This window comes from Spermophilus citellus (assembly GCF_964194105.1).
Source record: "Spermophilus citellus genome assembly, chromosome: 1".
NCBI lineage: Eukaryota > Metazoa > Chordata > Mammalia > Rodentia > Sciuridae > Spermophilus > Spermophilus citellus.
In genome coordinates, this window is record NC_138182.1 from 167,748,544 (window position 1) to 167,775,925 (window position 27,382).

Here is a 27,382-nt window from a genome sequence, read left to right on the forward strand (position 1 = left end):
AATTTTACTCCCTTCCTTTGAGCAGTTCAAATGCAAAAAGACTCACATGTTTTGCCATCATATCCTTCACATTGTTTGCAGCAGTTTTATAGAAAATGCACCGCTTAGCACTGCAGGAAATAAAAGAGATTTCACACACTTAGGTTTGAGCTGTGATACATACAAAAGGTATAAGAAGACTCCTGTGGATGAGAATCAAGAACTGGCCAAGACAGTATACAGGAGCTTGACCTGTATGTACAACCTTCCATTCTCACTGTTCTCACCATCCAGGTCCTCATCATCTCCTGCCTGGAGTAATCTGGATAATCTCAAATGCCTTCCCATATACTCTTCAAATATTTTCCAAATAATTTTCAAAAATTGCTTCATTTTGGATTATAATGCATCCCTTCTTAAAAACTTTTTGATGTCATAAGAAACAAACAGATTGAAACTCAATGAAGCATTAAGGAAACCCATGACCAGCCATCTGCCCACTTCTCTTCCTTGCCTCTTCTCTGGTTATTCCCCTCATGCCATTTTGACAGAAGATCCATTCATCCCTAGCTACTTACCATTTCATAGCACATTTGGTGTGCTTCAAACTCTGGTGCCTTCTTGTTGCCTTTTTCTTTTTGAGCCCCTCCCCAGGACCCTCTCTCCTGAACCAAGTCTTCTTGGTTCCTAAGAAATATCTTCTCACCTTTCATAACTATAAGCCTTTTCAGCTCCCACCCACACTTAGACCAACCTCAGCAAAGAAGAGACCAGTTCCTCCTTTGGGGTACCTCAGCATCCTCTGCAGACATCCACCAGACCTCCTATATGGTAGATCATCCTTTACGTGTCTGTAATTATGCCAAACTATAATAAGACAGAATCCATATTTTCTTCTTTATATTCTCCAGAACCGTCTTCAAGGGCATTAAAACATTAGAACTAGTAAATCTCTACATATAACAACTGCATGGGCTGGAGATATAGTTCAGTTGGTAGAGAGCTTTCCTCACATGCACAAGGCCCTGGGTTCAATCCCCAGCACCACAAAAATAAATAAATAAACAGATAGATAAATAAATAAATGATAAATGAAACATCTGCATATGCCAAGTAACAGTGTACAAGGAAGTGCTCAGGTATGAGTATCTTGCTCTCTGCACTTTGAAACTCTGTAAAGCATCATGGAGTGGGTGGTGAAAAAAAAGCTTTAATGTTCAATTGGCCCAAACGCAAATGCTGACATTTCCACCTCCTATCTGTGTGAGCTCATGTTATAGTGACTATGTGAGGTGTCCCCCAAATTTTCATATGTGAGATAATACAAGAACATTCAGAGGTGAAATGATTCAATTATGAGACATGTAATCTAACTGATGGCTTAATCCACTGATATGGATTAACCAAGTGATAACTGTAGGCACGGAGGGAGAGGCTGGAGGAGGTGGATCACTTGGGGCATGCCTTTGGAATATATATTTTGTTCTTGGTGAGTGAAGCTCTTTCATTCTGTTTCCTGGTGCCATGTCCTGAGTTTCTCTTCAGCCATACCCTTCTGCCATGATGCTCTGCCTCACTTGGGCTCAGAGGTATGGAATTGGCCATCTATGGACTCAGACCTCTGAAATTGTGAGCCAAAAAAGCTTTTCTTCCTCTACATTGTTCTTGTCAGGTCTTCTGGTCACAGCAATGAAAAAGCTGACTAAAATAGCACACAGACTTCAATTCATTTCCCAGGAATACTTACCACTCAGAATAGTTGTTTAAAAATTAAATATGTGATAAGCTAACACAAGAGTTGCTAAGAAAAATATCCAATCCTGTCCCTTTTCCCTGAGAATGGAGAGTGACTATGTGTACTAAACTCTTCCAGTACAACTTCTTAAAGAAGGTAAGTTCTGAGCTTGACATTGAGTAGCCAGAAGGATTTGGACAGACAGATTTTGACAGAAAGTTCCATCCATATGGAGAAATACCTTAAGCAATGGCAATCAACTGCCTAAAACTGTTCCCAGATGTACCTAAGAAGCAGCCTTCAGATGCTATATCACTCCCACAGCTTACCCCTCATGGCAATGTGAGAGTAATTATACATAAACATAATCCAGCTTCAAACCCAAGAATATTGTAAATTGGAGAGGAGACATAAAATAGTAGTAATGCTACTTAGGAAAGATTCGTTCTTTAGTGGAAGAATCTTTCCAAAAAACAATGTTGAAGGGTACCAGGCTGATTGCTCATTTGCACAGAAGTACACATTATACTAACAGACAGCAGAGCTGGCGTGACAAGATCTACCAGCATTTAAACAAACACAGGGTAGGTAATAATTTCCATGTGTGATGGCTGGAGTGTTAACAGAGCAGTCTAAAGCAATCTCATTTACTTTTATGGTTAAGTATTCAAGAAGCATCTCTTTTTTTTTTAACATCTGAATGTTTTCATGGCTGAAGGGAGGCCAGCGTAGCCTGGAAAACAATTTACAATGATGTGTAAAGTAGTTACATTTCCCCACAAGTCTGGTTGCTCAATTATTCCACCTATATTAATAGCGCTTCATGGCATTTGATGTAGAATAGTCCCTATCCAATCACCCACTTGAGCTAGAGGAGAGCAAGTGCTATCCAAATGGAACGGAGCCCAAGTTTGAAGTTGATTACAAACTCAGGCCCCTGTGCTGATCATTTCCAGCACTGGCTTGCTGTCATTGAGAAAGGGTGCCGCTGGCAGGCGGGCCTGCTATCACTCTAATGCTAGTTCATTTCGTTTCAGATCGGCAGCGAGGTTTGCGCTATCAGGAAAACCAAGGCAATTGATTCCCTTCTACTTCTGTTGAGATAAGTGGAACAATGTGTAATTTGGTTTAGGTATGAAAAAAAAATCTATGTTGTAGGAAAGGGCTTAAAGAAAGGGATAAAGACACAAATGGCAATCTTCACACTACCCTCAACACAGTAGGAATTTAATAATTTTAAAAAGGGTTATAAAGAACTGAAATAAAATCCAAAGATAAGGGTAGAAAGTGAGAGAATGCAATATTGTTGTAATACTTGTTTTTCAGTAGCATTCATAATGGTTTTTTCCCCCTCCTATGTGGATGAGTACAATTGACACTGAACTGGGCTCCCAGCTTGGGTTTTCCCCCTAGAATCTAATCTACCCACAATACCCACAGCTGTTCTTTAAAAATGTTGTCAGATCCTATCACTTACTTGCCCCAAATTCTCTGATGGCCCCCAAATTCATCAGAATAAAATCTAAAGTGCTCACCAAAGTCCACAAGTCCCTCCTGAACTTTCCAGCCTCACTTCACTACCTGCTTAGTGCTTTTTCTAACCAAGACACACAGACACTAAGCCAGCTGTCACCCCAGATGTGGACAGGCTGTCCAGCGTCCCACCCCACCCACTGCAGGCTTTGTTTGCATTTATGTCTGTGTTCAATGTCACCTATTCGGAGGGGCCATGTCTGAACACCACATCTAACACAGAAGCTCCGTGACCCTCTTCCCTGCTTATTCTTAGCAGCCATCACCACTTCTCATTAGATGGTTTGTCCAGCTGTTCAATGATTTGTCTGTCTTTTCCATTAGAATATTAACTGCAAGCTGGGAAATGCTGTATCTCAGAGCCTGGAATAGTAGTTACTACATGGGAAATGCTCAAAAACTGTGGTGGAAACGAGAAAGGTGAGAAGGAAGTTTCCTTGTCTTACTACTCCAATGCTTGCCTCTTCCTTGCCCAAAAAAACTGAACCTGTGAGCTGTTTCGGACAGCAGCTGTTTTTATCTCCCTTGATCCATCTGCTAGAGACAGTAACATCAGGGAGAGCTCATGGCCTTTAGAATCAAAAAGCCCAGGATACAAATCCTATCACCATCACAAAGTAGTGTTTAAAATATGGACACATGTTTTAACATCTCTAACAAACTTTAGAGTTGCTAAAATTTAAATACCCAAGAGCATTGGGCTAGATACTGGGGGTGCCTCAGAAAAATTACTGGGAGAATTAAATTAGATGACTTTCATTTTATGTTTTAATTGGCAAAAAACACATAATAGGGCTGGGATTTTGACTGAGTGCTCACCTAGCACAATAAAGATATTGTGTCCATATACAACTAAATATATATGTATATATTAAAAAAATAAATAATAAATACTGGTGCTCTGCCCCTTACCTCATCCACTCCATCATCCCAGTAGCTTCAAATGCCCAATAAATGCACCTAGGATACCCTCTAAAAGGACAAATGGCTGCTGTTAAGACTATGAAATCGCACTCTGATTTTCTATGAATGAACACACAAAAGAACTTGGAAGAGCACTCTGAAAATGGTAGCATGAAAACAACTGTAGGGACTATCATGACCTTTGTAAAAACTGAATATAGAATGAGGTTTGGGGTCTTGATCTTGTCATCAAGTAAATGAGTTTGAAGACAGTCCAAGGAAAGAGGACTCTGGGGTAAGGAATAAGCCAAATGAAGATGAATCAGGGCTAAAAAGAATGCTAAGGGGAATGGTCATAGGCACGAAAGTATTCTGGGATGTCACACACCTACATGCCAGAAACTCCAGGAAATTCTCCCCAGCCTGCAAATTACACAGCTGACATCAGATTCACTAGAGTTCCACCTCTGTGGAAAAAATGAAAGAAAGCAGCATCACAAACAGACTCCTCCATAAACATCTTTCCTGCCACCATGGAGCCCACAATCAAACCCTGAAAACAGGATGAATGATATAGTGAAAATGAGCAGACAGAGGTAAGTAAACTATAAGCAACAGGAGAAATTCATTTAGAATTATCCTACGTGGACTCTCCCTGAATCACTTCCACTGAGCATGTGGCAGTGCCCAGAAGGGAGCTAATGTTTCTCTGAGACCCTGCAATATGTTGGGTCTCAGGCTGATATCATCATCCATGTTATCTCATTTTTATCCTCCCAGTAATCCAAATAAGTTTCTTATCCCTGTTTTCTAAAGGAAAAAACTGAGACTCTGAAAACTGTTGAAAGTATTGAAGCCAGGAATAACATGTAGCCTCCACTCTGCACAGAAAAGGAACACCTATCACATTTGTAAACTAGAAATTTATAATATACGGTGTTTTCCTGAGCATTACTCTCAGTTGATCTTCTCACACACACCTTGGGAGACAAATAAAACAATATCATTGTTCTCACCAGATAAGAAGCTTGGGACCAGAACAATTGCATGGCTTATCTAACAGTGTACAGCAAGTAAGTGCCAGAACCAGGACTTGGATCCACTTCTCTAATTCAGAGAACCAAGCTGTTCTAAGAAATTATTTTCTACTCTTCAAAAAGAGGACAAGGTTTGTTTGTGTAAGCCAGCTGTATAGCCACTGCACAATCAATTGTACCCAATGAGAAGCAGAGTGTGAATTACAAGCAAATAGCTTGTCTTCTCTGGCACACCCTACTAACATAACCAAAGATGAAATAAACAATGATTGTGAGTAAATGTTCTTAAAGTCACAAGCCAGCTTAGACTGTTTCACATAATCTCAAGCAACAATCATATTTTTAAATAGCATTTGCTCCTTTAAATAGCAATAGCTTCTTCTGAAGCATACAAACAATAAGAAACAAGGTACATTTGCCCCCAAGGATAGTGTGTTCTTACCCATCAGGGAGCACAGAATCATCTGGGATGCACATTTTTAAAACATGTAGACTTTCAGGTCCCAGGCCCTGTCATTTTTGTATAAGTGTTTCTGATGCCTCAGGTCCACACACCATGCTTTGTGAAATATTAACATGGAACCACAGTTATTTCATGACTGGTGATTACACAATATCTGTTTAATGTTAAATTGCAGAGAACAAAAATGTATCAACAATCCAAAATTCTGCTCACAAAACACAAGTAGAAGCTCCAGAAGGAGCAGGAAATCTATGTGGTTTCAGACTTTCCACACTCAAGCCTACGCCCACTCCCATAAAGGGTTTGTTTTGCTATCCAGGTTCTATTTTCTGGTCTCCTTGACACTGTGGAAACAACTTGGCCATTCACAGAGACTCGGCTAACTTCAAATAGCTGGAGTTGCCTCCCAAGGACAAAAGAGACAAAGATGGATTGAGCAGATCTAAGACCTAGAAAAAAATAATATCTGTGTTTAATAACTTCTATCTCACCTACATCACCGTGGCTCTCTCTGGAGTGGGGAGAAACTAGGGTATTCGGTAGGGGCTGCACTCAAGCTACAGAGCAGTTGTTGCTCATTAACCTTGTATAACATGACATCTGATTCTTCCATAACACGGCTAACAAATCACTTCTCATATCAGGTTGCCCCAGAAGCCTTCAAACTATTTTAAGCTTAGTGCTGTGTCCCAGAAATCATTCTGAATGTTATCAATGGTGATCCTGAGGAATTTAAGAACAGTCAAAGAAAGTAATTCAAAATATTTTTCACTTTGGGAGTCTTTAAAAGACCTTTTCATTGGGGGGAAAAAAAAAAGAAAAAGAGGTTAAGATTTAGAATACTTGGTTTCATCCCCATTGCCAGGTTTTGCAGTTGTTTATTGAACTAGATAGGATGAAAGAAGGACCAGAAATCAGAGAGCCCCTGAATGTGAGCAGGGACAGGAGGCTGGGGACAAGAGGGAAAACAGCACAACCAATCAAACCTACCACAGAGCCTGGCAATGACTGGGAAGCAGAGAGTTATGGTCTGGATGTACCAACAAGCACCCACCCTCCCAAGGCGTCTCTACAAGTGTGATGCTTTAGATAAGACTCCAGTCTTGACAATTCCGGAGCGTACACAGTAAGACATAAAAACCCTCGTCAGAGCCCTAAAATTCCTAATGCTCCAACATGGTGGATGCAAATTATTACCCATGAGCTTTAAGCTCCCCAAGCTAGCAGCTCTACCACACCTCTGGCATTCAGAGCCACTGTCCTCCCACTATGCTTGCTTGAAGTTTAATAGGTCAGCCTTCCCACCATGTTCCTTTTCTGCTGCTCTGTCCCCACATACCTGGCCCATTGGTTATCACCCAGTTTCTCTCTTCTTTCACAAATAACTGTTAGACCCTCACCTACAAGGAAAGTTCCACGCACAATCACCCTCAGACTCCAGGGTCAACCTCTTCTCCCCATCTCTTCTGAACTCCCACATCCATAACCTGTCATGCTGGGCAATGTCTCCCACCACTTTCCCTCACACATTCTCAATCACCCAGATTCAGGCATTTCTTCTGCTCACCTGGAAAGGTTCTTGTCTGTACCTGCTGTATCCAGTTTCTCCCCGCTCCAGTACACCCTTGAAACCATGCCCAGACTATCTGACCAATAAGTAACCCTGGATAAAGGGGTGTTACTGATTGCATTAGAAGTCCCAGTTTTTTCTTCTCCTTTAATCCATGTTCTTTGCAATATAAATCTGTAATTCACTTTCACAGTGACTGGACTTTGTCATAAGATGTGTCTGTTTTTGCTTGAAAAGCATTTGTGCAATTGGCCTCACTTGCTCTTGCTCCTGTATGATTGCCATGAGAATATTCACGGGCTGGCCTATGGATGAGAGGCATGTAAAGAGATGAGCGCCCGTAACCCCAGCTGGAGGTATATTGAACCAGCCAAAACACCAGACAGACAAGTGAGCCCAGCTGAAACCACAACTGGTAAGTCCAGCCTAAATCATCAAGCCACAGACTAAATATACACTTCTTGTTTTAAGCCACAGATTTGTCGAACAGTTTATTATGAGGCATTATTGTGGCAACAGATAACCAATATGAAAACACACAATACAACAGGTGATTTCAAAGGACATACATCCACATTCTGGTCAAAACTTCGGCTTCCCCTTCCTCTCACCATCTCAGGATCCTGTCTTTCACCCTCGTGATGGTGAGGATTCCATGCCCCTGGGTTAGCAGTAGAAATAAGTCAGATCTGAAAACTTCTCTGTAAAACCATGACTCCATACTGGATGAGTGGAGGAGACTGCTGGTGATTGGTGACAGTGTCCAGCCATGACAGTAGGAAGTCAGCAGTGACTCGGCTCCTTACAGCTGGCTGGAACTGGTAACAGAGGGTGTTGGCTTCAGTCACAATTGACACTTGACAGTCTAGACTCTCGGTTCAGGATAATTGATGCTAAAAATATTTACTGAATCTTTCTCTTACACTGACCAGCTGCTTCCTCACAGAATGGTCCTGTTTTGCAGGGTTTCTGCCTGACTGTTCTCAAGACTATGTGTGGGGGACTCTTGGGAAGACAGCAGGGGCCACAGGAGAAATCCTTGAAATTAACACAAAAGGGATTTGGTGAGGACTGTGGAGAAAAAGAAGAAACCCAGAAATCAATACAATGTTTGAAATATTGGTATTTTCTTTCTCTAACTGGAATACAAAATTCTTTGAGAACAAATTCCCAATTCATCTCCTTTTTGAAGTGACAAGAGAGGTAATAGGAAGAAAAATGAATTAAAAATCAGAAACTTTATAGGAAAAAGGATTTCTTTTCTACTTTCTGAGAATAAATAAGAATTAATATATTCTCTCATATAGTCAAAAAAGGCAGAGAATATATATATGCTATAAAGACATCAATTAAATGTCATCTCCTCACTGTAAGAAATCATATGCTGTCACCCTAGCCTTTCATTTTTTCACATATTTTTATTTTCTTCATAGCACTTTATTATTATCTAAAATATCTACTACATTTATTTCCATATCTGTTTTCTATTCCTCTCAACTCAAAAGTAAGCACCATGAGGGTAAATTCTCCAAGAGAGGAAGATCCCAAGAGCACATACTATTTTACTATTGTTTCTCTAAAAATTATTAGGCACATAGTAGGTACTCAGTGGGAATTAACAAGAAGAAAGGAAGTAAAAGGGAAGGGAAGGAGAATGGACCCATAGATATTTTATTTACAGTTATCTAACTTTTCATTAATAGCACCCAGTTCATCAAAGTGATGGTATTTGGTTGAGAATGCATGGGTTTATAGAAAGGAATTTTAATTCATAAGATGAAAGGTAATGACATTTTGTGTGCATTATAAGAATTATTTGTCAATAATAAAAATATTGCAATCCAAAGTTTTCTGTGTTCTCTATCTGGTAATCTCCTCTCTAAATGTCCCTGAGTTTGGTTGTTTTACATATAGATACATAAGTAGACCTAAAGACATAAGATAAACCATTTACCCTCCTGAGCATATTTCTTTGTATAATTAAAGAGCTGGATAACATGACTTTAATGGTTAATGGTCGCTGGTGAAATTCTGTAAGTTAGTGATAATTAGGAAAACTGACATTTTGGCTTCAAGTTCTTTTCCATGAAACCAAAATCTCCACCAGACATATTCTCAAAATTAACTACAGAAAAGCACTAAGGCTGGTCTTTGAGGTGCTATGTCTGCATGTTTAGACTTGCTGCAGAAAAGTCAGCTGGAATTATGAAATCCTGATTCAAAAATATCCATCTGCCAACATTAATTTTGAATGTGAGAATTAGATACTTTGGCCAGCACCTAAAGAAGCAGTGGACAACCTGGGGCCTCAGTCCTCACCATACAGACCTTGCCATGAGCTGCAGCTGCAGTCATGGAAGTACAAAATGCTACTGGCCTATTGAATAATTAAGCTGCTCTGAATTTCTGCAGGCCTCCCTGGAATGAGAATGAATGAGGATTCAAGATGACATTAACAGAATTTCCTGCTCATCTCCTGATCCACCTCCATCACAGTAGGGTCTTAATCAAGAATCTTTTGTTTCTCAGTAACAGAATCCCTTTCAGCAAAAGCCTTTAAAAAAAAAAAAGACAGTTTTTATAATCGTGAAATTTGGGGCATGATAAAGGTCAAAATGTTGACTAAAACCAGAATGATCAAGTCCACCAACCTCTGGGTCTTTCTCTCAGACTCTCATCTCTGCTCAGCTCTGTGTATCTACCTCAGATTCTTATTCCTCAGACCTGTTCCTGTACCTGTAATGTAGCTCCCCCAATTGAAGAAACCATTCAGCCCCACCCTCACCCCAGTTCAAGCCACATGCAAAGGCTGAAATCAAGCTGTGGTGGCTTCGTGGATGAGAAGCCGCCCATGGTGAGATGTAAGAGGTGAGTTTAGAGGTGGGCATCCCCCAGTGTCTAGTATCATCCAGCTGAGAGGATGGTTACACTCAAGGGGTCGTCACCACTGCTGGGTAAGCATCAGGGGCAGGGTCTGTAGACTTGGGCATTGGGTGGAGAATACGTAATAGGGGCAGAAGCCCATAGAAGAGGCAAAAGCCCATAGAGATTAACCCAAGGCTGAGAGGTAGTCTCACCAGGAACAACTCCCAATCATCCTCAGTGGTTTTTTTTCCCTCAAAACCCAGGACCCAAATAAAAGACCACCTATAGACTAGGTCGACAGTAGGGATCAGCCATAGCTGTGCCCCGGGTCACACAGTAACTCTAAGAGTGCTGGAGGATCCAAAGGATATTGAGGTAGATCTGATTTCACAAGTGGATAAGTTTTTGGAGGTTTAGGTCTAGGGTGAGAGAGATAGACTCTTCTTCCATCCAATCTAAACTGGCCCAAGAGTTTAAATTCTGATCAGCCCAGATGGGCCAAGTAAACTCCTCTGGTTAAATCATCTGTGGACTAGTGGGCAATCCTACAATACAAATGTGACTGTGAGGGGCTCATCAGTGCATTAAGAAGGGTACCCATGGGAAAATAAGTCAGTGTTAGACACTCCAAATGGAGCCTACCACAGCTGATCTTCAAAGGGACTCTATTAGGAGTAAGACTCTTATAAGAAATTGCCAGAGTTGCCAACTGATGTCTGAAGACCATGGCTATGATTCCTCCAACAGTCTATAGTCATTATTCAAAATATAGAAGGCAATACAGCCAATGGGAGTTTGGTCACATCTCACCATTTCAACTTCATGTAGCTGCCGAATCATGACCATTCTGAGCATCTGACTTTCAAGGCCGGAGGCAAAGAGTGAAGAAGGATAGCTTTCCACCTTTGGAGAGCTATTATAACAAAATTAGCACAAACTCAGTGGCTCAAACAAGACAAATTTAAAATTTGTGTTTTAAATTTAAAATTCTGTGTTTCCTGATTATAATCAAGGTGTGAGCAGGTTTGTGCTCCTTTCTGCAAATAGGAGAGGAGAATATATTTCCTTGCCTCCTCCAGCTTCTACAAGGTACCAGCATTGCTTGGCTCATAGCTCTTCCTCTATCTTCGATGTCAGCAATGTTACATCTCTCTGACCATGTTTCCATCATCATATCTCCCTTCCTGGCTACAATCTGAAAAGTTCCCCAACTTCAAGGACTTGTGATTAGATTGGGCCCACTGAATTTTCCAGAATCATTTTCTCATCTCAAGGACCTTAACTTAATCCCATATGGTAAAGTCATTTCTTGCTGTGTAAGGTAACATATTTAAACATTCCAGGGGTTTGAACATCTTTGGGAAGTCATTATTCTGAGTATTGCAGAGGGAGTCTAGGAATTTAAATTTTTATAGAAGCTTCTCTTTCAGATACTTTTACCTCTCTCATTTGCCTAAATTTCTTAATTATTTTTCCAACTTGTCATCTTGTGATCATTTCATAATAGAGATGTGCATTCTATATGCACAGGAAAATATTTCACCTTCACCTGAAAAACTTTTAAGAGCATATGACTTGATTAATATCAAATATCTGTAAATATGAACTGTTGGTTCTATAAAAAAACAGAACAAGTACTGAACCTCTACTACTTCTCAAGAAGTTTCCAGGTATGCATGTCAGTTTACTTAATTTAAACAAGGACCTGCAATGGGGACAGCATTATGCCCACTTTACTAATGAATTAAACAATGACAAATAAGTAGTCCAAAATCAGACAGATAGTAAGAAGTGGAGCTAAGATTTAAGCCCTGAGCAACTTTAGATTTATATTCTTTCCTTTATACAAGGCAGCCACTAAAGAATAAAACCTTGCTATATATCCAAAAGAACTAAAATCAGTATACTATATATAGTAAGATAAGCACATCGGTGTTAATACCAGCATAAGTCACAAAAGCCAAGTTATAGAACCAGGCTTGGCGTCTGTCAACAGATGAATGAATAAAGAAAACATAGTGTGTATACACAATGGAGTTTACTCAGCCATAACAAAGAATAAAATAATGGTGTTTGCCAGTAAATGGATGGAACTAGAATTACATCATGCTAACTGAAATAAGCCAGACTCAGAAAGTCAAGGGTCAAATGTTTTCTCTCATATGTGGCAGCTAGAGGGAAAAAAATGGAATAAGAAAAGGGATCTTACAAAAATAGAATGGAGACTAAAAGAGTAGAGGAAGGTGATCAAGAGGGAGGGAGGAGGAGAGGTCATGGGAAAGCACTAGTGAATGAAACTTACCAAATTTTGCTATGTCCTTGTATGAATATGCCACAATTAATCCCGCTAATATACACAATTGTAAAGTAATAATTAATCCAATAATAATAATAATAATAATAATAGAAGGAAGATCAGTAGAATAGAGTAAGAGACCAGTGGGAGGAAGAAGGGAAGGGAACCGGAAGGTCCTGAGGAATGAGATTGATCAAATTATGTTATGTTCATATGCAAATATGGCACAGTGAATTCCATTATCATGCATAATTGTAATGCACTAATTTAAAAAAGCATAAATACCAAGAACTTATGCATCATTTCTGTTCTTTTATCTTTCTTCCTCTAATCTACCCATCTCCTACTCTATTGTAAATGAAGGTCATTGTGATTATCAGACACTTACTTATCCTCCAATATCCCTTTTCCCTTTCTTCTTTAGAAGTAGAGCTCATAGTTTTTGCTTCTCGGAGTACATACTATAATTTCTCTTCCTCCCTTTGCAGTCAAGCATAACTAAATCCTGTTTGACAGATCTAACCAGAAATGTCACATGAATCTCTCAGGAAGTTTTCTTAAAGGGAAGGATTGTCCCATCTTCCTTCCTTCCTCCTCCCTGAGACCTGGAGTATTAGATGGGAATGCTAGAACTCATATTGCTGTCTGAGACCATGAGATGTAAGGAGTGATTAGAAAGTGATTAGAAAGAGTGTATGCGTTTGCTGACGTCTTTTACATGAGGGATGCACTTCATTTTGTTAAAGTCACTATTATTTGTGGGTATTATTTACAAATATCTAAACTTAATCCTACTGATATAGGTATTTTTCAAATTTTTTATTTGTTATTTTCACTTATATGTGACAATAGAATGTATTTTGATATATTATGCATACATGGAGTATAATTTCCCATTCTGTGGATGTACATGATATGGAGTTATACTGGTTGTGTATTGATATATGTACCTAGGAAAGTTATGTCCAATTCATTCTACTGTCTTTCCTATTCTCATACCACCTCCTCCCCACTTCCCTTCATTCCCCTTTGTCTAATCCAATGTATTTTTATTCTTCCCTCTCCCCACTTTATTGTATGTTAGCACCTACATATCAGAGAGAACATTTTGCCTTTGGTTTTGGGGGATTGTTTTTTGTTTTTTTTTTTTGTTTTTTTTTTTTGCTTAGCATAATAGACTCCAGTTCCATCCATTTATTGGCAAATGCCATTACTTCATTTTTCTTTATTGTGGAGTAATATTCCATTGTGTATATATACCACATTTTCTTTATCCATTCATCTGTTGAAGGGCACCTAGGTTGGTTTCATAGCTTAGCTCTTGTTAATTGAGTTGCTTTAAACATTTATGGGCCCGTGTCACTATAGTATGCTGATTTTAAATCCTTTGAGTATATATACCAAGGAATGGTATAGCTAGATCATGTGGTGGGCCCATTTCTAGCCTTTTAAGGAATTTCCATATTGCCTTCCAAAGTGGTTGTATTAATTTGCAATCCCACCAACAATGTGTAATTGTACCTTATTCACCACATCTTAATTAGCAATTATTGTTATTTGTATTGTTTATGCTTGCCATTCTGAGTAAGATAAAATCTCAGTGTGGTTTTGGTTTCTATTTCCTTATTGCTAATGATTCTGAACATGTTTTCATATATATTTTAACCACTTGTATTTGTTCTTTCAAGAAATGCCTCTTTAGATCATTTGACCATTTATTGATTGGGTTATTTGTTGTTGCTTCTTTTAGCTCTTTATATATTCTTAATATTAATCCTGGGTCAGAAGAGTAGTTGGCAAAGATTTTTCTCCTGTTCTATAGGCTTTCTCTTCATGCTCTTAACTGTTTCCCTCTGCTTTTCAGAAGCTATTTAATTTTATGCTCTCTCACTATTGAGTCTTTGTTTTCTTCCTTGAGTTTTAGAAGTCTCAATATATTGAAGTGTTTAGCCCTATATTTTCTTCTAGCAGTTGCAATTTTCTGGTCTAATTCTAGGTCTTTGGTCCATCTATAATAGCTCACAAGATTAAAATATAATACCTAAGAATAAATATAACCAAGGAGGTAAAACACTTTTCCAATGAAAATTATAGAATACTAAAGAAAAAAATTGATGAAGATCTTAGAAAATAGAACAACCTCCCATGTTCTTAGGTAAGCAGAATTAATCTTGTCAAAATGGCTATTTTACCAAAAGTGATCTAAAGATGCAAAACAATTCCCATCAAAATACCAATGACATTCTTCACAGAACTAGAAAAAATAGTTGTAAAATTCATATGGAAGAATAAGAAAGCCAGAATAGCCAAAACAATACTGATCAATAAGAATAATGCTGGTGGCATCATACCCAATCTCAAATTGTACTACAGAGCTATAGTAACAAAAAATAGCATGGTATTGGCATAAAAACAAACATGAAACTGAGAATGGTGGTACCTGCCTATAATCCCTGTGACTCTGGAGGCTGAGACAGGAGGTTCACAAGTTGAAGTCCAACCTCAGCAATTTTACAAAGCCCTCTGCAACTTATACCTGTCTTGAAATAAAAAACAAAAAGGTCTGGTGATGTTGCTCAGTGGTTAAGCACCCCTGAGTTCATTCTACACTACTGAAGAAGGAGGAAGAGGACTTGGAAGAGCAGCAGCATCAAACAATAAAACAAAAATTCAGACATGAAGACTAATGAAATAGAAGGAAGACACAGACAAATTTGCATAGGCATAATAATCTCATTTGAAAATTGTACCAAAAACACATGTTGGAGAAAAGACAGACTTTTTTTTTTTTTTTACAAATGGTGCTAGAAAAATTGGATAACCATATATAAAAGAATGACACAAGATCCATATCTCTCACCCTGTATAAAAATCAACTCAAAGTGGCACTTATGCTTTTTAAGATTGGAATTATACTAAATAAAATCAGTACCACATATGGAACAGGCATATGAATGATAATTTTAATACATTTGTATTAACATATTAAATGCAGTAATATATTATGCAATAGAAGATGGAACACCTATTGTGAGACCAGGGAATGGGCATCAATTCAGAACTAGATCAAGAAGAGTTCAGTTATAGACAGATATATAATTTACATGTCTCATGCAAAATAAAGATGTAAAACCCTCATTCAAAGAGGGCATTAGTAATATTACATGTAAATGAGGCACCCTTCGGGTGACAAGAAGCAGAGTACATGCATGTTACACCTATCTTCTCAGCTCACACACATACTACATTTGCTAATGGAGTCTCAAGGGAGCTCCAGCCACAAAATGCAAGTTCAAAAATAAAATTATTAAGAATTTCAAGGCAGTGATAGTAGGGAATTAAGCCAAGGGCAAGGCCCTTCTGAGCATGTATGACTGCATAGGTCACATGCCCATGAAGCCAACCCTGGGGATGTGCTATTCATATCCCCCTTCAAAAAAGGACTTTGCTCAGCCTAGCATGGTGGTGTACACCTGTAATCCCAACAACTTGAGAGACTGAGGCAAGAGGATCACAAGTTTGAGGCCAACCTCAGCAACTTTGCAAGACCCTGTCTCAAAAATTAAATAAATAATAAGAGGGACCGGAAGATGTGGCTCATTAGTGGTAAAGCACACCTGGGTTCAATACCCAGTACCAAAAATCAAACAAGCAAAAGAGACTCCACTCAGATGTGAGGAGTACAATTAGCTGAAAGCCTCTAGCTGTGATTTTCTTCAGAATCTGCTTCAGCTTGATCACCGACTTCATAACATTCTTGGGGAAGCACAAGTCAATCACTAAGCAAAGCAATCTTCTTATGGTAATCCCTAGTGTATGGTTAATCAAGGACACAGTACTTGGGATCAGCCCTTAATACTCACTGCAGAGTCCCTCTGGTGGAACTCTGTGCAGTGTTCCCTCTGTGCTGGCAGCAACTTTTCAGAACTGCATTGATCCCTAATGACCTCCACACCCCATCCTGCTTCTTCCCCATCTCTTTTCACTTGTGCTACCCAATAAAGCTTTCCCATTCCTAGTTCCCTCTCAGTCTTAGCTTTCCATGGAAACCTATCTGTGACAGCTTCAGAGGAGATAATGGTTTGATCTAGAGAATGAACAGGGAAAATCCAGGCAAAAATTCATATGTAGGGAGAATGAAGCCTAGGAAACAAAGGAGTGACGTTATAAAACATTGTGTTACTGTTGTTGGTGGACAGAATGTATTTGCAGAGGGGCATGAAGAATGGAGCAGAGAATGGAGGGCCAAACCAGGAAATTGATACTGGCATAATTCAGGCAGCTTATTATGAAGTCAAACAACAACAAGTGCTGGCGAGGATGTGGGGAAAGGGGTATACTTGTACATTGCTGGTGGGACTGCAAATTGGTGCAGCCAATTTAGAAAGCAGTATGGAGATTTCTTGGAAAGCTGGGAATGGAACCACCATTTGACCCAGCTATTCCCCTTCTGGGTCTATTCCCTAAAGGCCTAAAAAGAGCATGCTACAGGGACACTGCTACATCAATGTTCATAGCAGCACAATTCACAATAGCAAGACTGTGGAACCAACCTAGATGCCCTTCAATAGACGAATGGATAAAAAAAATGTGGCATTTATACACAATGGAGTACTACTCTGCATTAAAAAATGACAAAATCATAGAATTTTCAGGGAAATGGATAGCATTAGAACAGATTATGCTAACTGAAGCTAGCCAATCCCTAAAAAACAAATGCCAAATGTTTTCTTTGATATAAGGAGAGTAACTAAGAACAGAGTTGGGAGGAAGAGAATGAGAAGAAGATTAACATTAAACAGGGGTGAGAGGTGGGAGGGAAAAGGAAAGAGAAGGGAAATTTCATGGAAATGGAAGGAGACCCTCATGGTTATACAAAATTACATACAAGAGGAAGTGAGTGGAAAGGGGAAAAAAAACAAAGGGGAGAAATGAATTATAGTAGATGGGGTAGAGAGAGAAGATGGGGATAGTAGGGGAGGGGGGATAGTAGAGGATAGGAAAGGCAGCAGAATACAACAGACACTAGTATAGCAATGTGTAAAACAGTGGATGTGTAACTGATGTGATGCTGCAATCTGTATATGAGGTAAAAATGGGAGTTCATAACCCACTTGAATCAAAGTGTGAAATATGATATGTCAAGAACTATGTAATGTTTTGAACAACCAACAATAAAAATTAAAGGAAAAAAATAATTCAGGCAGCTTGATTACAAATCTTTCTTAAATTTTACACAATAACAAGATTTTAAGAGTTGATGTGTTAGCGTTTCAATAGTGATATGTTTTTAAATCAAGTATAATTGCTACTGTCTTATGTGGGCCACCACTCAGAGATAACTTTAGTGATGCTAGCGAGCATGTCCCAACCTATATAATCACATTTCCTGGTTTTCATAATGTGCTATGGTTATATATGATGTTACCTTTGAGGGAAGCAACTTTTCAGAACTACATTGATCTGAACTGTTGGTGAAGGATACAGAAGGATTTCTCTGTAACATTTTGCAAGTTCTTGTGAATCTAAATTGTTTCAAAGTAAAAACTTAAACAAAAAGAATAAAACTCTATTCATAGATGGGTTTATACTGTTCTTTTCTCCTGCCGGAATGACCATTTCATTAACAACAGCAATCATTCCATTAATAAGCAAGTGCGAGGCCTGGAGACATGCTGCTGACTCACTCTTTGGCAGAGCCTCAGTGAGTGGGGCTGACAAGGCTCTAAGGATGAATAAGACCATCCAGATGGCTGCTTTCTATTACTGGTCATGATACAGGCTTTCTTTCCAATCTTCCCAATTAGATAGAAATAGATAGACATGGATACAAGGAAGAGAAAGAAAGCAAACTGTGCTTCATTCATCAAAAGGACATCATTAAAGGTACTTAACTAATTCCATATTATTGTCAGAGAATTAACTTAGTCAATGTATGTACAACACTTAGAACTGTGGCATATGGGAATATCATCATCCCCACCACCATCACCACCATCACCACCACCATCAACAGCACCATCTACACCACCATCTACACCACCATCACCATCATTATCACCACCTTCATCTTCATCAGGGCTTCAGACTTAAAGCATTAACAAGTCAAAATATAAAGCCCAGAAAAATTTCTACATATGGGAAGGAGCTCCTTTTTAAAGTTTACATACACATAATTTCTCTCAAAAAAATACTGAACTGCATTTTTAGGAATCTTAGAAATACAATATAGTTTTCTTTGTAAGAAGGTTACTCAGAATTTGCCATGCTGCTTAAACTCTCACTCAAATTATCTTCTCTCATCAAAAAATGAATCAATCCACTGCTTTTACATGCTACATGTTTCAACCCTCATTTTGACCCAGCTCTTCCAAATACTCCTTACTTTAACTTGCATCTCAAATGTTCTCTTTGAAGTTTTTGTTTGGGCTTTTATTGTATTCTTCTCGACGTCTCCCACTGTCTTCAATTTTTCCTGATTTTATTTTGGACACTTAAGGCCAACTGTTCTCCTATTTCTTTGCGTGGGCTCCCCGTGTCTCCTCAAACTTCCTCTCCTGCTGACTCCCTCTGCTCCTTTGCTCCATATGCTGCCTCCTCTTACTTCCCCTCCAGCTGTAGAAAGTAAGACTTGAGCTCAAGCTGCTCATCAACCCTCTTCTTGTCAGCACAGTTTGACTAAAAGAACTGAAGCACGCTCAACCCTTCACCACAGTGTCTCTTGATTTTTATCACCCACTCCGGCCATTTCCCATCTTGTCCCCTGCAAAGCTACAAATCTCTGCAGAGCTGTCTCACTTCTCTCCGTTTCCATTTCTTCCAACCTGTCCCTTCTGGAGGAGCTTTCATTAACTTTCTACAACCTAAGGTTTGCAACAGAATTTTATCTTCCAGGCTTACAATGTAGTTAACTTCCTTACAACTAACTGTATGCATAGAATACTTTTTAGATCGTGCACCTATTGAATCCAGAGGCCTTGAAATCAAAGTCTTAACCATACAAACTGGGCTGAGGTCAAGGTCTAGGAAGGTCTGTGAAGAGAGAGAGGAGTATGCACAGCTTCAATCCAGAAAGCCAGTGCTTAAGAATGGCCTTACCACTAAATCCTTGCTTGAAAATAATTCATTTAATCCCTCCTGGTCTATGTCACCTTCAAAAGATTGGTAGTCAAATTGTGATCCCTTGTTCCAATCATCTTTGCTGCATAACAAGCTTCCCTAAATTCAGTGACACAAAATAGGCACCATTTTATTATTCTCATGGGTTCTGAGGATCAGGAATCTGGACCGGACACAGTAGAAAAGCTATTTTCTATTCCATGATACTTGGGGCTTCCATGAGGAGACTCAGACAGCTGGGGCGAGAACAACAGGGGCTAGAAAATCCACTTTCAAGACAGTGTCTTTGTTCATGTCTGATGAACATGTCTCTATGTGGCCTGGACTTTCTCACACCATGGCAACCTTAAGTTTGCTGGACTTCTTACCTGGTGCCTTGGGAACTCCAAAATGTGATGATGACGACCCTCCTCAATAAGTCACACGACCTGATCTTAAAAGTCACACAGTGTCCCCTCCACTCTGCTGGCTGAAGGAGTTGTGAGCTTGATCTGATTCAAAAGAAAAGAATTATTCTTCTCTCTTGATGGAGAGAATGGCAAGGCCACGCTGTGAAGGATGGGCATTGTTGGGTGGCTTTCCCAGAACATACAATATGCCACATCCCCACATTTCTTGCTGCTCCAAAAACCTGAGTCTAAGCTTCATTTAGCTTCTCAGTATTTGTTCAATCAACACTTGGCCTCCAGGAGGCAACCTGAGAAACATGGGATGTGGGTTTTTTACACATGCAACATAACAAGAAGACAATGCAAAACCATTCTTGTTCACAGAATGAAGTCTTGCAAATGTAGAAATCCAAACACAGGTGGTAATCACCGAAGGTCAGAGTGAGCAAAAAGAGCACCATATGGTAGAACTCAATTTACTAATCCCCACAGCTTACATTATCTCATTTAATCTTGCAACAATCCTGAGCAGTAAATTTCACATTCCTTGTTTTTATAGATCATGAAGCTCAGAACCAAAGTTGTTAAAAAAAATTAAAACTAAGCCCTTGGTACCATTCTATTCATATCAATCTTTCTGTGACACTACAAGAAGTAGTGCTGAATTGAACTGGGTTTGAAGGTGGATTCTCTGTGTAGAGATTTGCCATGACTGAGACCAAAGTCTGTTTGGTCTTAGCTTGACTGTTCTTAGCTTGGGAGTCAATATGAACAAGAGCAAGTGGCAGGAAACAGGAGAGTACGGAGGGCGGCAGCAGTGGTTGGAGAAGGGCATTGCCCAGGCTACCCAGAGAGGAAGCTTACCAAAGGGCTGCAGCAAATCCTAAGTTTTGTTCAGTGCAGCAATATCCACAAGTAACATACAGCATGCAACATACAGCATGGTGTTTCTCTACTTCACTTCCTATGAGACCCTTTAATTGTGACAGCTGCCATGCTGACAGAATGTTTCCTCTTTCCCTGGACTATACACACTATGCCTTCCTAGGGGTAGGAGGAGGAACACATTTTAGCCTGTAATATGTAAGTAACTGTCAGATACAGCCACTTCACACATGGACTAAGGGCAATGCCTGTTGCCTTAGATCTCTGCAAAATGACCCAGCCCAGTAAAAGAGATTCTGATCCCAGCTATAGTACTTATGTGCTCCAGCTCTAGACCTATGGCCTCAGCAGTGACAGAAATAGGAACAATCAACTTTTATCTGCCACATATGAAGTTCTGCATATGTCACTGAATTCTCACAATAATCCTAACAAAGTCTTAGTAATATTATTCCTGTTTTGCAAATGGGAAAGCAAGGCCCCAGGAGATGTACAGTGTCACCCATGGATGACAGGGTGTCATTTCAAATCCAGACATTTTATAACCATGTGTTTAACTCTATGCAGAATATGAGCATCGATAACCCCGTGCTCAGACAAAGGCTGGATGAAACAGAAAAAAAAAAAGCTGAGAAGTGTTGTGAAGACATCAAAGAAATACTATACATTTTTCTCTGTTCTATAGGCCAAGTCATGGTTAAGTGTTATGGCCAATCTGAATTGTCAACTTGACTGCATTAAGAGATGCCTAAGATTAAGAGGCTTGTGGGTGTGTCAAGGAGGTGTTTCTAGGAATGATTAGCATGTAGGACAACAAGCTGAGGGGGGATACTCATCCTAAATGCGGGAAGCACTTTCCAATAGGTTGAGGGCCTGGATGGAGCAAAAAGGTAGAAGAACAAGGAATCAATAGCAGACACAAGCTCGATTTTCCTTGAGTGGGTCCTTCAATTGCTGCTATCACCTGAGGACATGGGACTCCAGTTTCTTCACTCTTCCATGGAAGACTCTTACCAACAACTCTCCAGGAGATTTCCAGGTGTTTGGTCCCAGACTGGGGCTTCATCATTGATCCTTCTTGTTCTGAGGCTCCAGCTTCTTGGACTGAGCAGCTACTGGTTCCTCCAGCTTTCCAGCCTGCAGACAGCCATTATAGGACTTTCCACTTTCTGGTAGTATAAGTGGATCTTATAAATCCCCCTTTTATAATCATACCTACATAGATATCCTGTTGGTTCTGCTTCTCTAGAGAACTCTAATTCAATATGATATCCATAAAGAGTAGAATAAGCAAATAATAACACAAGATGTAATATCTCCACATATTCCACAGACCCTCAACATTCCAGAGAGATCGATTTCCAAGAATACACAATTCATAAATTTCTTTTTAGAATAGTTTTTCTCATAAATTGTGACTCTGTATAGCCTCATAAATAGTATTGCTTCATACCTGATCAGAGTACAGACAGACTGAGGAACAGACAAGCAGGGCTTGCTCAATCCTCAAGTGACTCACTCTGCCCATAGTTACTAAAAACAAAAAACTCACACCTCAGCACAGTTACCAATCCCCAGTGAACCACAGGACAATGTCAAATCTCAAATAGATAGATCTGTAAATGATAACCCAGGCATTCCTGAGATTTAGTGATTTAATTATATGACCCAAATCAGAAAAGCAAATATCTATGATAGGAACTCAGAGATGAGACTTTACCAAGTCCCCTTCTGAATGACTTGTCCTCTCTCCCACCCATTTGCAAGCCTCTGATATTTACACCTATCTTCAAGGCTGCATTACATCTCAAGGGGCTGTTTTTACCTTCCTTTCAGGTTTCAGAGCTCTTCATCAAAGGGACTTTGGGCTCCATCAGGCTGCACACAGAGCATTTTATACCTTTCACCAAAGCTGGGCAGAGGGAGATCAGTTACTGTTAATTACAGATGCTTTCCGTCATAATGAGCCAGAATTTCAAAAGAGTCTCAACTGCAAAGCTCCCAAATGACATGCACAAACCTGGTAATGGTCCATGCAAATTGAATACTTAGTGGGTCTGCATGCATTCTATTCCAAGGACTGCCTTTGAAAATTTAGCCCCATAACTCCAAAGCATTTGTAGCATCATAATCTGTCATCATTAGCAACAATGCTTGACTTGGTGCTCAACATTCTTATTAACCATGCAATTATGAATGCAGACAATGTTTAATCACTTTTTACAAAAATACAGCTGTGATGTTGGGGAGCTGTCATTTACTGCTCATTAATGATTGATTTTTTTAACCATCTAGATTGTTTTCATGAGAACAGCAGATTAACTATAAAGAATTCATTACTGGTCATTAAAGGATATTAAAATGTAAAACCTTTACAAGATGTGTCCTGTCTTTCTGCATTCAGATGACTGAAACTCTCTGGCCAAGGTAGGGGAGGAAACAAAACAAAAAACAAAAATTATTCCTCTAGACCTCTGGCAGGGAGATTGGTCTGAGGAGAGGTAGAGTGAAGAGAGAAATTAAGAAAAAAATTCTCTATTTTTTCTGTAATAAAAAATTGATTACATTTCCCAAATGGCAATAATTTACCCCAACTAATTACTTCAGCTTTTGTCTGGCTTGTTTAAGGACTGAGTTGTGGGTACCAATCGATTTGGTGCAGATTGTTAATAATGGGCTATTTTGAAAATGTATGGCTGTTTCTCTATACCTCCCATATACTGGAAGACACTAATTCCTTTCCTGCATTGTACACTTAATTAAAGATGAGTCAGGGAATTATTTTATGGCTGAATTTCACTTGTACCATGGATGCAGGGAGCTAGGTTATGCTCCATCAAATGTCACCTGTACAGACTGTGATAAAATGCACTTACCCAGTGCTTACCTACAAAGATAATAAATTTCAAAACCTGTTACAGCATTTGAAAGATCAGATTGCTCAGTGTCATGCCCTCCCTGGATTTCCAGTTATGATGTTCATAGAGCTTACACCTGAGGTCCTTTATTTCCTCACTTACTCAGGAGCTTCTAGGATCCAAACCTGAAAGTGAAGGTTTTTTAAATAATAATTCCTCATTTTTCTGTTCTGTCATACCCTTACTCAGAGTCTTCTCTGAAATGTCTGCCTTGGGGTTTTGGGGGTTTTGTTTTGTTTTGTTTTGTCAGGAGAGGGGGTTACTGGGGATTAAATCAGGGGTACTCAACCAATGAGCCACATCCCAGCCCTATTTTGCATTTTGTTTAGAGACAGGGTCTCACTGAGTTGCTTACAGCCTCACTTTTGCTGAGGCTGGTTTTGAACTCTCAATCCTCCTACCTCAGCCTCCCAGGCCTCTGGGATTACAGGCATGAGCCACTGCACCTGGCTGCCTTAGTTCTTTCCAGTAATATTTTGGATGTTTTTTTCTGATAACAAATATGATATGTATATACATTCTAGAAAATATAGAAAAGAACATAGACACCACCTGTAGTCCTACACCCAGAAATAACCACTGTTAACTTTATATTTACTTCTAGTATTTCTCCTTAGAGGATTTTGTGTGACTTTGGGTGAGTTATTTATCTTCCCTGTGTATAATTAGAGAATAGTATCTACTTCATAAGGTGATTTTGAAGACTATATAATTATTTGGAAAGCACATAGAGAAGTCTCCAATACAATTAAAAGCAATGTATAATTTATCAATCATAATTTTATAAATTATTGAGTGAGAAATAGCATTGAGGGGGATTCCAAAGTAAAGAAAGACAGTTAATTAGTATATTAGACTGTTTTCCATTGCTATAATAAAGTACCTAGGGCAAGGTAGGTACTCTTTTTAAAAAGAGGCTTATTTAACTAACGGTTTGGAAAGCTGAAAGTGTAAGAATGTACACTCTGCTTGTTTGGCTTCTGCTAAGGGCTCTCTTGTGTTATAACATAGTGGAAAAGGAACCAGCAATATGCAGAAGAAGCCAAATGTATGAGGTGGCCTCACTTCATAACAACCCACTCTTAAAAACTAACCTCAGTCTGTTAGACAAACATTAATAAATACCTTCTGAGGGCACTGCTAACTACCTCCTGTGAGATCTCATCTCTTCTTAATTCTGCTACATGAGGCATTATGTCTTCAGTATATGAACTCTTGGAGTTCCCAGGCATGGCTCATGCCATTGCTGAAGGGAGGAAGTTGCAGATAGTAGTGTCTAATTGTGCAACTGTGTAGACAACACACCCAAAACATTCATTCTTCAGCATTCCTCTCCTGGCTTCCAAGGTTCATGTCCTAAAACAGTGCAAAATACAAAACATTTCATCTCCAATAGTCCCCAAATTTCTTCCAGCATCATTTAAAAGTTCAGAGTCTCATCTGGGATTCAATGAGATCTCCTATCAGCTGTGAGCCTATAAAAATCAAAAACAAGTTATCTACTCCAAGGTACTGTGGGGGGACAAGGATAGGATAGAAATCCCTATGTGAAAAGGAAGAAATAGGGAAGTAGAAAGGAAAAACTGGCCCAAAGAAAGACTGAAACCCAGCAGGGCAAACATTATTATTTATTTTTTGGTACTACTAGGGGATTGAACCTGGAGGCACTTTACCCACAGAGCTCCATCTCAGTCTTCTTTTATTTTTTATTTTCAGACAGGGTCTCTCTAAGTGGCTGAGGGTCTCACTCAATTGCTGAGGCTGACCTTGAACTTGCAATCCTCCTGCCCCAGCTTTCTGAGTCGCTGGGATTACAGGCTTGTGCCACCACAGCCAGCTAATAAATCTTGAAGCTCCACATTGTGGTAGGGGTGGGCCTCCAAGGGTTCAAACAGCCTCACCCCCATGGCTTTGCTGGTCACAGTCCACATGGCTGCTCTTTCTCTGGTGTCTCTGCTGCAGCTATATCCCCATAGATCCACTAGGCATTGGCCCCATGGAGACTCTGTGGTGGCTCCACCTCTGTGGCAATTTCTCCCTGGCTTTCCAGGTTTTCCTTTGAAATCTCAGTGGAAGACACCAGGATCCCATACCTCTTGCATTCTACACAGATGCACAATTAGCATACCTGGACACTACTATCTGCTACTTCCTCCCTTCAGCAATGGTATAAGCCATGCCTGGGAACTTTAGAGCACTACTCCAGAAAACATGATCCTGAGGTGTCATTGGGCAGAGGCCTATGCAGCATGCCTCAGGGTTTCCTGGGGAGGGTGGGCTTTTGGTGGGAGGGGCAGCCTCAAAGGTTCCTGAGATGCCATTGAAGCCTTTTTTCTATTACCTTAACAATTGCACATGGCTTCCTTTTATCTAGTCATTTGGCCATATTATCCTTCCCCAAACATGCTTTCTCACTCTAATTTATATAAGCAGGCTATATGACTTTTCCAAATTCTTAGTCTGTTTCCCTTTGCTACTGAGTCTTACTGTGAAGCTCATTAAAAGTGGCCAATAATAACCATGCAGCAGCCTGAATGCATTATTGTTCAGAAGTTGCCTCAGCCACATAGCATCTCTCCTAAATTCGGCCTTCTAATCACTAGGGCATGTACATATTGCAGTAAGTTCTTTACAACAATATAACAAGGGTGGCTTATCCTTGTTTCCATCTGAGACTAGTTCCCTAGTCTCTTGTCTTCTCAGCCCTTCACAGAATGACCCAGAATTTCTGCTTACAGAAAAACAGGCTTTCTCTACCCTGCTTCTCAAAATTCTCCCAACTTCCACCCATTACCAGTTCCAAAGCACATTTTTATATACATAGTTTCCATTATCACCCCATTCTTTAGTACCAATTTTCTATATAAGTCTGCTTTTTGTTGTACAGAAAAATACCTGAGGCTGAGTAGTTATATAGAAAAGTAGCTTATTTAGCTCACAGAGGCTGAAAGTCCAAGATCAAAGAACCCTATCTGTTTGGCCTCGGTGAGGGCTGCCCTTGACTATATCACAGCATCATAGTGGAAAGGGAATCGCAAGAAGACAAGTACCTCGGATGTCTTAATTTTGTGACAACTTTTCCTTTCTCTCTCTATCTCTCAATAAATAACTCAATACTCAAGAAGACCTTAATCCTTTCCAAAGTTGATATCTTTATGACGGACAGACCTTCCACTAGGCCTTACGTCTTGAAGATTCTATGACCTCTTAATACTGCTACATTGGGGATCTAGCCTCCAACCCATGAACACTTCAGAGACAAACTGCACTCAAAACATAGCAACTACTAAAATTTTCCAAATATTTAAATTCCCAGATGATGCTGTGGATCCAGGAAACCACACTTTGAAGATCAGTGTCTCGTATTATATAATTATAACGAGAAAAACCCACCCAAAGTGAGAAAAACAATAGTAAGCAATGGGAGGGTATTTGGTCCAGGGAGCTTTCCCATGGGGAGGGTTTCGGAGGGATTTGAAAGGGGTGTTGTGCTCCAAGGATGATGTGGTGAGTGGAAATGATGACTTACACCAGGTGAAAGAGCTGTGAGATTCTGCTGACCTATCACTTTCCCAGCTGACTCTGGTCCAAGACATTGCTCAGTAGTAAATCTTTTAGTTACATATTATGGTGTCTTGCCCAGGATATTCCAGCCCCATGCTTGGAAAGTATCACCAGAAATGGGAAAGC